The following is a 12,235-nucleotide window of genomic DNA, read 5'->3' as shown; positions in this document are numbered from 1 at the left end:
GCAATTCCTTAAGGGATTTTTGAGTTTGCTCCTTAAGTGCTTCTACTTGTTTACTTGTGATCTCCTGTTATTCTTTATGAGATCTTTTTTGTTTCCTCTTTAACGGCTTGTAACTCTTTATGTGTATTCTCCTGTATTTCGTTAAGGGAGTTATTCATGTCCTTCTTAAGTTCTTCTATCAGCATTGTGAGATATGATTTTCGACCCAATTCTTGCTTTTCCAGTGTTTTGGCATATCCAGGACTTGCTGCAGTGGGAGTACTAGGTTCTGATGAAGCCAAGTAGTCTTGGTTTCTGTTGGAAGGATTCTTGCGTTTGCCTTTCACCATCTCTTGATTTTTGGTGTTAGATGTTCTTAGTGTCTCTGACTAGAGCTCGTCCTGTCCCTGCAGGCCTGCAATTCCCCTGAGACTCGTGGGGCCTGTTCCTTCCTGCTGGCTGCTTCTGTCTTAGAAACTCACCTGAGAGAAAATGGCGGCTCTCACCTGAGTCTCTGGGTTAAGGTGCTCCCTGGAGGTTGGCCCTCCACTTGCAGGGAAGGGGCAGAGAAGGTAGCTGATCCACCTCTGTCACTCAGAAGCTGAGAGGATCCTGTCCCTGCCGCTCTGCAAGCCCCTGTGACTCATGGGGCCTGTGCCTCCTGGCTGGCTGCTCCTGTCTGGCTGCTCCTGTCTGGCTGCTCCCCGTCTTAGAAACTCACCGGAGAGAAAATGGCAGCTCTCACCCGAGTTTTTTTTATATTTTTGTCAATATAATGTTGTTTCTTTGGTTATGCACCATCCTACACCTCCAGGGAATCTCAAAAATTTCTTCCTTGCACAAATAAACATTTTTATTTTGAGTTTCTGCACATTTATTTACTGTGAAATCTCAGTAAGATCCAAATTTAGAATACCCATAAACCCTTCATTCTAATAGAGGGACATTCAATAAATAACTTTTAAATGAATAAAACATGACTCTTTTTTCTACATCATTGTGCATGTGTCTTGCTCCTTAGAAAATCTTCTCATTAATTCAAAGACTTGAACATCCTTTTCCCTTGGTTTTTATGTCTGTTCTCTAGTGTCATCTCCTGCTAAATTATATTTCTTCTGTAAATAAAAAGAGTCATACACATAAACATGTAACATTTTGTTTAACTTGTATATTATATATACACAGAGTAATTTGTATATTTTAAATACATAAAGGATAACTACTAATACCTATTTTCTCCCACCCAGATAATTTCAATTCTTGATACAAAGAATGTCTTCTAAAAGGTGAATTTCACTACCTGCTCCCCTCTGCTCAATAGCAAGCGCTCTATAAATGCTGCACATGGTGCTACTTGGCATCTGTTCTCCAGGGGCATCTTGGACAATATATAGTAGGACATAGAAGAATTATCAGAGTTCAACTCAGATATGATTTATAGCCCATCAGGTCAAGAGTCAAATTGTAGGACTGGGAGCCACATGTGACTGCAAAACGATTTTTATTGACCCAACCAGGGGTTAGTAACATCCATCAACTTGTGCACAGACAGCTATTTGATATTTTCTGGCTGTAGTGTGAGTTCCACTGACATCTCTAGACATTATCCTCATCTGTCTCCATGTTTGCTGTCCTTTTCCCATCATGAAAACTCATTTATGATAAGATTGTTTGACTGAATGACTCTAGTCTTTTAAAAAATATGTTAGAAAAAGAGGGAACTTAAAGCTACCATTTCCAGTTTTTCTTACATTGTTGGGCAAAATGATATAAAAGATGTGTATTTTTCTAACAAAAGTGCAGCCTCCCTTGGCTATCTAGGATTTAAAAATTCTTTTGAAAGAATATATAGATGAACAGGAAAAAAATTTATACTTAAAAATTTTCAAGTATCTTTTTAAGGGTTATGGTATACATTTTTAAAGGCATTATGGTATACATTAGACATTATAAGATTATAATATTAAATATAAACCTAAACTATAAAACACCTTGAAGAAAAATTAACATAGAGATCATATTTTATGTACATATTTTTATTTAGATATTTTTCATTCAATATGTTTTCATTATATTCTTTCCCTTCCTCAAACTCCTTTAGGATATTCCTGAGAACCTGCTTACTCAAATTCATGTTTCTCTGTCTAACAAAAAAAAATAAAGTCAAAACAAACAAAAAACCATTACACAAAAACACACAAAACATGTATTATTCCATTTAAAATAAAGACAATAACTGATTTGCTAAAAGTCAACTTGTGATATTTATCAAATTTATTCTTTCATATTTATTGAAATACCAAATCTATGGCTTTCAGAAATTTTATAACAGAACTAGTACCTTTTCTCTTTTCTATTTTTTTTCTAAAGCAATCCCACAACTACTGGCACATATAGTTGATAAATAGACAAGCACAGCAGAATATAACACCCAAAAGTCAAACTGTCTAAGTACAATCAATAGATCCTGACAGTAGTACAGGGGACTGAAAAGCATTTGAGTAAATACATTACCAGTAAGTTACATCCCAAGGAATTTTCACATAATCTTGATATTTTAGAGCACTAGCTATAAACATCTCTTCTCCTGTGATAAACCGCCTGCACTTTCCCTTTGCTGAAGGAACAGAATCTCTCCATAAGTATTTTAGACAAAAAGCTAATAACGACAGTCAAAAAAGATTGACAAAGTAACTATTACTGATATGATTTATTATATGCAGTATATTATGATCTACAACACATTTTCAATATATTTACTTAGATTACATTTTTTTCTTCTTTATAACTAAGTGTTAGGTAAGAATGTTGTACATTTTTCCAAAAGCCATGATGTAAGTACCCTACACTGCCATTATGCTTCATCAGCTTGCTTTCCATGAAGATAAATGAACCTGTGTTAGTTTCCTCTCTGGTACTTAAACTTTCAGGGCTGTGTGTGTGAACACTTTAAAGATTTGAACTTCCTTCAAATGATCACAAGGTGGCAGTGTATAAGAGTTTAAAGGAGAATGCTAAATGCAGTATGCTGACAGTTGCTTGGGATGTAAAAGTTGTAATTGATTGGTAGACATTTCAACAAAGGAAAATTGCACAAGTTGTTACAACCTCATTAGGAACTTAAAGCCTATGCTATATTTCTGGTTATATAGTTTTTCTTTATTTTCTGTTTTCCTGAGGGAAGGCCTCACTTTGTAGTACAGGCTGGTCTAGAAGTAATGATCCTTCTGCCTCAACCATGAGTACTGGGTGTGCAAATGTGATTGTGCCTAGATTGTACTTTCCCTCTATAATCTACAAGGGAAAATACTTACTTGAAGATATAGGCTTATATCAATTTTTGTGTTTTCTATCTGAAATGCAGGTAGTTTAGCCTGAATTTCTTAGGTGAAAACATTTGTCAGGTCATTACTATGTTTTGAGCATGTATGCTATGCATCCAGAAGTCATGATAGAATTCATCTAGTGATAGAAATAATGCTAGGAAATAATAAGATTGTTATGGAGATCTTAAAATTGAATACTTCTTAACTAGAATTTTAAAATCATTATTGTAGAAATGACTGGTATTTCTTTTATTCATATGATCTTTTAATTTTATAATCATTACTTTCATCATCTTATTATCTTTTTGAGTTATGAATATCTTTTGAGAATGAGCAAGGGGTGGCATTTAGAACATCATATGCTTTGGATGTAAATTTTAATAAGCTTTTGTCTCTATGCAGTGGATTAAGAATTTCCTAATAATGTTCAAATGATAACAAGGAAGACCTTTCTGAGAAGAGCATACACAGATATATTCTTAGACTAATCAAAGACTTGAGGGCATAACAATTTGTTTCATTTCTGTAATACAAAATTTCTACCTTGCTTTTGCAACTTCTGTATCTCTTTAACAGACACATCTTAAGTCATTGTTTATGATATTCATTATTTGCTTGGCCTACAGAAGACTGAATGTAGCACTATGAAGATTTGAAAATAATTCTGAATTAAGATCCCTCCCTTAAGCATGAAGAAAATGAAGTACAAGTGTTCTTTGGACATCTGAAGAACATTTTATTCTACTTTTCTTGGTGTGATAAAATATACTTCATCTGTAAAAAGTAGGTCCATGAATTTCTATTAATAGGTAACAGAGAAACAAAAGTGTAGTAGAAATGAGTATTCAAAACAATAGAGAAATGATAATTGTTTTCTTGTCAAATGTAATTCTTGAAATAAATAGTGTTTTGTGTGTGATCTTTAAACTCAAAAATTTTCTTAAAATGTTTCTTCACAGCTTTCTGTAATGCTGCCTATTTTCTTGGGAAAAATATCATCTAATGAATTCAATTTGTTTTACATTTTATTATCTTCAATTTATCTCTTGCATGAAATATTTTTCTAACTTAATTTTATTTACATAGTATGCCTTTGTCATACTTCTCATAAATATCTATTTTTCCATTAAAGTTTGGTATATGCTGCTCAGAATAGATGAAAGCAAACTTTGAACTCTGTATAATGTTCTCCTAGTACATATTACTTAGCATATATAAAAATGCTGAATCTTCTAAAATGCAATGACACCATCTTTGGGCTATCCATCTTATCATAGAAAATTGTTTTTTTTTCAATTCTAGACAGAATCAGAAATTTTATTTTTAAAATGTTTGTTACAGATTCTAATAGCAAAATATGGTAACTCACAAAATCAGTAAATTATGGTTTCTCCTAGTAGCTCAAAATTTAAGATGTCAATACTATGTGTCGTTTTTCATATTTATGATCTAGTGCACAGGAGAATTGCCCTCAGATATAATGATTGCCTTTCACATATGGCTTTTACAAACAAAGGGTACAGATAACTTCTTCAGAGGAAACAGGGAAATATTGTTCTCTAAGGTTTTCTGAGTATATTTTAGGTAAAGGTAGAATGTGCAACCACTCACATCTTTGTAACTAGGTGCCATTTAAGGCAAACTGGTCATGCATTGCTGTGGTTTCTGAGAGAGTAGATAGTGGTCAGGGTTAGGGGATACAGAAAATAGTGTTATCTAATAAAAACAGAATTTCCATTTTACAAGAAAAAAGAGTTGCAAAGATCGATACTGGTTATAGACTTGGATATGTTTACAGAGATGGATGCTGGTTAAAAAGATGGATCCTGGTTACAAAGATGATGAGGTTGATAGTTGCCCAATATTGAACATAGGTTTGATGCTACTTCATTGGTCAAATGGTTAATACTTAAATGGTGAAGTTGGTAAGTTTTGTTTTCTGTACTTTAACAAATCTAGAAAAAGCAAGAGAAAGTCAACAAACCTTGAAAAGAAATAGAGGAACTTCGAAGAGTTATTTCTTCAGATAATTGTTGATTTGAATGGCAGTGTCATGGGGACAGTCTTGGCTATATCATTCTCCTCTGCTATACTGAGTTAATTTCCCAAGATGCATAGCTATAAATGAATTCAAAACTTGATAAGTAGAACATATGAATATACCTTGAAATCTATCAGCAAGATCAAGATAATTATTTTACTCATCCCCAAAAAGTTTATTGATGTCCATTTGTAATTTTTATCTTCTCATGACTCATTATATACATTTTATATATATCACATACAATAGTTCTTTTTAATCCTTGAACAGTTTAAAAATTATTGAATAGTTAATAAATAAATAGATAAACATCAATATGCATGTCTATTTTTCAGGATTTTAAAGACAAGTTAATGGTTTTGAAGAAGTTCAGTTATCTTTATTTCAATAGAAGCATCACGTTTTCAGTGATGTATTGAAAATTTAACCTCTATCCATAGTCAGTGCATATCTCAGGACTCATCAGAGAAGCTTCTTCTTCTAGTTGATGATAGTTAATACAGGGACTCACAACTGATAATATGCAGAGAACGAGAGACTTTAAAGCATTTAAGCATGAATGATATGTCTGTATTAAACTACTGTCCTCAGGGATCTATGCAAGAGAAGAAGCAGATGATTTTAAGATCCAGAGGTGATAGATGACTCAAAAGAAACAGACTCACCAGGCTGATACATATATGAACTCAAAGAGATTATTACAGCATGCACAAGACATCAAAGGTTCACACCAGACAATATCCCAGCACTGAGAAGAAGTGGACACAAAGTTCCACCACTTACAGCTGGGCAGTGGTGGCACATGCCTTTAATCCCAGCACTTGGGAGGCAGAGGCAGGCGGATTTCTGAGTTCGAGGCCAGCCCGGTCTACAGAGTAAGTTCCAGGACAGCAAGGGCTATATAGAGAAACGCTGTCTGGAAAAACCACTTACAAAGAAGTTATTCACAATTGATTCCTTCTAAAGGAACAAACAAAGTTGCCCAGTAACCATAGTAAGGGCAATCTCCATTCCCAGTAGCAGGTGGCCAACATAAAATAGAGCTTTCACCTTCATGTGATCAACATAACATCTCATCAGAAAACAATTACATAAAATTAATCTTTCACCATATTCTAAGAATAGAGCTATGTACTACCACTTAGAAATACTTCCTGAGCTTGAACTTGATGATTCTTGGTGCTAATCATACTGATGGTTGCCTGATCACACTGGGCTCTTTAAACATTTCTACAACAAGTCAGAAGTTGGTCACTTGTGTTCTATCCACCATTAACTGCTTTAAATGTCTAGAACAGGGTAGACAAGTATGTTCTGTGTTATTGTTAAGTAAAATGTATGGAAATTCTGTTGAAAATCTGAGGCATTCTTTTATAGTATAATTATAGAAACCAGGAATTATGCACGTCTTTTTGCCTACCAGAAAATCTGATCTCTGTGTTCATTAGGAAAAAATATCAATTTAAGGTCAAATGGAAATTTGTGGTGATGATGTAGGTGTCCGTGTCATGAAGAATATCTCAAAAGAAAATAAACAAGGGGGCTGGAGACATTGCTCAGCGCTTAAGAGCACTGACTGTCCTTCTGAAGGTCCTGAGTTCAAATCCCAGCAACCACATGGTGGCTTCCCACCATCCATAATGAGATCTTACATCCATGGTCTATGAGTTTCTGACCTGTCCGTGGGAGAAAACTTTCTTCTATCTGTAGCCATGAACCTGTGGTCTTCTGCATATAAGCAGTCATCTCACCTCTTCTGCAATTCCTGATCCCTTTGGTCTTTCTCTGGTTCTGCCTATTGGGATTTTGCATCTATCTTCAGTTTTCATGGTTAATTCTGTCCTCCATGATTAGATATGCCATATTCAGATGTTTGCTTTTGCAACTTATTTTCAAAGTTGCTTTAAAATCCTTAGGATTATGTTCACTATGGAACTATCACTATGTAAAAGTGAACAGAGAAAAAGAAAATAAACACTCAAACAAAGCCAACAAAGCTAATTTATAATAAGAATAGCTCTTGAAAAAAATCAAAGAACAGAAAAAAGAAAGAAATACAAAGCCATGGTAGATACCATATCCCCAAAAGAAAAAAATCAGTGCATATATCTAAAAAGAGAAAAACAAGTGTGCTAAAAGTACATTACTCAAAGTGTATATCCCAGCAAGACTCAGAAAGATTATTTTTTTTTTTTAGTTTTGTGATTATTTTACCATCTATTTGTTTTCCTTTTCATAAAAGTAGATGTTTTTCTTCAATTTAGAGCTGTTTGTTTCAGGGTCTCTCCCTCTCTTTAGTGTAAAGTCTGGCTGTGTGTGTGGGGTGTCTGTATTTGTTCATATCTGCTGTAGAAGGAAGCTTCTGTGATTATGGCTAGTCAAGGCACTATCTGCAGAATACCACTAGTAATCATTTTATTAGTATTTTTTTAAATACCAGTAGTATTTTGTTTTATACTAGATCTCTAGGCTCTCTAGTCTCTGGTTCTTTGTCACACAAGTAGTGCCAGTTACGGCTTCCGTTTTGTAGAGTGGCCCTTAAATCAAACCATACTTTGGTTGGTTACAACCACAAGCTTTGTGCCACCATTGCCCTCCAGAAAATCACTGGAAGAGGAGGCTGAATGAGATTAAGAGCCCAAGGGGATAAAGGACACTAGAACAAGGCTCTCCAAATGAACTGATCAAAGTTCATATGGACTCACAGAGACTGAATCAGCAAGTACAGGGCTTACATAGGTGTATACCAGGTTATCTGCATATAAATTAAAGATTTCAGTTTAGTCTTTTTATGGAACTCCCAAGTGTGTGAACGAGTGGGTCTCTCATTTTTGTGCCTTCTTTTTTGGGACTCTTCCTTCTGCTGATTTGCTTTGTCAACTTCAATGTGTTGAGTTTTGTTTTATCTTATATTTTATTGTGTTGTGTTTTCTTGTTAGATCTTAGAAGCTTGTTTTCTCTATTGAAAAACAGAAAGGAAGTTTATACAGATGGGAAGGAAGGTAAAGAAGAACTAGGAAGAGTAGAGGGAGGAGAAAGTTGTAATCAGTACATATTGTGTGAGAGAGTATTTTAATTTTAAGAAAACGGAAAAACAAAACCAAACAAAAATGTTTTTTCTCTTCAAATAACATAACCTGGTTATGCTTTCTCCTCCTTCTACTCCAAGTTTCTTTGCACCTGCTTTTCATTCATCTGGATCCCCTCACTTTCTGTCTCTAATTAGGAAACAAATGGGTTTTTAAGTAATAAAAATAAAATAAAATAAAATAATAAAACAAAAATTAACACATTGAAATTGGAAGAAACAAAAGTGCCCAGGAGAAGGCACAAGAAATAGAGACCTACTCAATTGACATGCCCAGGAATTCCATAAAAACTCTAAATTGCAAGCCATACTGTAAATATAGATTACTCATTCATACCCCTGCAGTCCCTGTGGATATTGCCTCAGTCTCAGTGAGCTATTATATGCTTTAAAAATAAAATTAACAAATAAAACTCCTCTTCTTCATAAACCATAATTTTCTGGACTCAGCTGCTTCCTGTCAGTAGAAATATTAGGGCAAGAAACTTAAGTGGAAATTAATACAACAGTGAGCAAGGGAAAACTCAGCAATAGCTCTTCATTGTCATGGATATGGACCACATAAAAGGATGTTATAATAATTTATTCACAACTTGTTAGTGTTTGGCCTTTGTAGAAAAAAAAAATGGGCAGGGAAATAAAGAATCTGTGTTCGTAGTTACAGAGAGTGGCTTATTAAGTGTCTAAGTAATGCTTGCACGGTAATGAACCCATAATCAATTTCTAGTATAATGTAGCATCCAAAGTATAAGTTAGATTAGAGTTAACACAAAGGAGCTTCTATATGTTTCTCCCTTAATTCTTTACATCTAAAACCATTTCAGGCTAATTATGATTGATGGTAATGTGTATAAAAATATTCTACTAAGGAAATATTGTTCTTGACTAGCATGGATTTAAAAAGCATTGTTCCTCTGTCTGGGTTAAGTATGACATAACCCTCTGTAAATACAAGCATTCACATTTTAATCAATGTGGTTTTTATTTGTTCTTAAAAGATCTGTAACAAATATACACTTAAGCTCTAGTTATAACCCAAAATTTTCTGCCTCACACTTTACAACAATGGGTCAAAGAGAATTTTTGTGTTCTATGGTGTTATGTGAGTGGGAGTGGAAGTTTGTTTATGAGTACATATGTATGTATAGCCTCACATGTCCATGTGTAGGCTCACATGTCCAGGTAGATGTCAACCTCAGGTACTATTCCTTAGGTACCACCCACCTTGATATTTGAGGCAGTCTCTCTCACTATAGCCCGGGACTCACACACTCGGCTAGACTAGATGGCCAGTTCACCCCAGAGATCGTACTATCTGTTTTCATAGAAATGAGATTGTAAGCATGAGGAAACCCTGTGTCATAATTGACCTTCCTTTAGTAAATTCGAAGTCTTAAAGGAGTCCCAGCATAAGATCTCGAGGGAACCAGATGAATCATGAAGACTGAAGCATGATGTGTTTATTTTGCAAGCTTAATTATAAAGATTTTCATGTATCTTTACCTTTCAAGTGTCTTAAAATATTACAGTGCCAACTGGATTGTGAGTCATTTGCTACCCAAGTCATTCCCAAACACTGTCCTGAGAAAGACACACTGCCACGGCTAATAAACTTATATTTGCTATTGTAGATAGACAATAAACATAAGTAGAACTTTGGAAGACAATAAGAAACACACTCGTGTTTCTTACCACTTTAATAACATATACTAGAACATTTTACATTTTTTTTTCTATAAAATTATATGCCGGGGCTACTGAAATGCTTATCTAAAACGTTTCGCCTCCTCTTTTAAATACTTTTTTTTCCTGTGAAATATGACTTACTTACTTTTAAAAACACTAATTAATGTAGGTATTTGAGAGCTAGTGGAAGACTGGCAGAACATTTTAAGCTGAGAAGATGTTCTCAGGTTTTCAAATGAGTTTTCTTTGTCAAGGAGTCAGAGAATAGGTTTGCCTTATAGTATCTGTTTGTTCCAGAACATAAAAGATCACAGTGAAGGATGAAACTTGGATATTGTTAAAATTTTAAAGGATACAAAGGAAGAAAATTAAGTTGGCTTTAGCTTATAATTACTAAATCAAAAGAGAAACTAGGAATATGTGAAACTTTTGACATTTATTTAGTTTGTTGAGCTCAGTTTTAGGCAATATATATTTAAAAGGCCTCCTGTAAAAGTTACTGCTAAATATTAAAATCAACTTTTTTCTCTTGAAAGTCATGCATCTAAATGCAATGATGCATTAGAATGATGAAATAGCTTTAAAATCTTGGGAGAGACTGCATTACTCTTTTTCATCTCTTTACTGTTAGCACAGATTAAAAAAAGATTTTGTCACCAGGGTAACAAAGATGGTGTCACTAGAATACCCTCCTTGCTTTGCACCAATTTATGTTTCAGTTTCTTTCCAAAGTTTTGAAGTATAAAATTGACATAATGCTTTACACTGGAACAGTTGACTTCTATTTTATTTTTAGGTATTTTATAACATTTTGATTAAATGCTATAAAGTAAATGATATTGACCCAATTTTAATCAGATTTCATTTGAAAATTCTTTGGAATTGCCAAGATTAGTCTAAGAAAATAAAAACACACTAAACCAATGCAGTATGTCTTTTATACTTAAAAATATCATTTTACCCAATTTGTATATTTTGATAATTTTGCAGATGTAAGTAGCTAGCATTTGTTAGGTTGTATTCTTCAGGGAATAATGAGAGGAGTCCTTTATATGATCAATACAATTGGTTTTTGTGGTTATTTTCCCCATTATGGGAGCCTTTACTGAAGTAAGCCAGATACTGAGTCTTCTGAAGCAAAGAACTGCAAAATAAGTCAGAAAACAGAGCTCTAGTGAGTTTATTAAGTAACGATAAGAATGGTACATGCTTCAGATTTAGGGAAAAATGTTAACACACAAACACACACACACACACACACAGAGACAGAGAGAGAGAGAGAGAGAGAGAGAGAGAGAGAGAGAGAGAGAGAGAGAGAGAGAGAGAGAGAGAGAGAGAGAGAGAGAGGGAGAGAGAGAGAGATTTAAAGTGCTACATCCCCCAAAACATTGATGCCAGCTTCTCATGAAAACAGGATCTGCTTAGGTACCTTAACTATGGATATACATATACTGTCAAATTTGCACATATACTCACAAACATGCACCCACCCAAATACAGTCACACAGACATACAACATACATCCATAGACACTACACCACACACACACACACACACACACACACACACACACACACATCCAGAGATAAAGATAGTTCAACCCAGCTGTATGTTTAAGCTTAGCTCCACATAAAACAGTATTAATGTAAACATTTGTATCTTTGATACCTTGGCTTTAGTTTAAGGACAACTGCTGACCAAAAAAACCACCCTTTGTCCCAAAGGGAAGTTTAATGACCCCATTCTGGTTTTACTTGTGAATGAGTAAAATGAGGTGAGGTGAATAACCCAATGATGTCCATTGCCATTCACAAAGAACTTTCTCCTCTACTTTTCATTGCCGCAGGCTGTTTCTTGCTCTTAGCAAAAGTATTCAGTGGACTTTGTACAAAGTATTCTAAACAATTTCTTCCCATAAAATGGTTCTTGGATGACATTCAAGGTCAATATTCTTCGACCACTCTCATCATATCACCAAATAAATTAATGATAAAAATGTTTTGTGGATCCTAGAACTATACCTTACAATGGTTAATTCCAAGGTATCTCTCAATTTTCCATTATTATATTTGGGACTTCATGAAATTAAAACAAATGAATTTAACACTACCTAGT

The sequence above is a fragment of the Mastomys coucha genome, unplaced genomic scaffold, assembly GCF_008632895.1.
Source record: "Mastomys coucha isolate ucsf_1 unplaced genomic scaffold, UCSF_Mcou_1 pScaffold14, whole genome shotgun sequence".
Taxonomy (NCBI): Eukaryota; Metazoa; Chordata; class Mammalia; order Rodentia; family Muridae; genus Mastomys; species Mastomys coucha.
Note: the sequence above shows the minus strand (reverse complement) of the source record.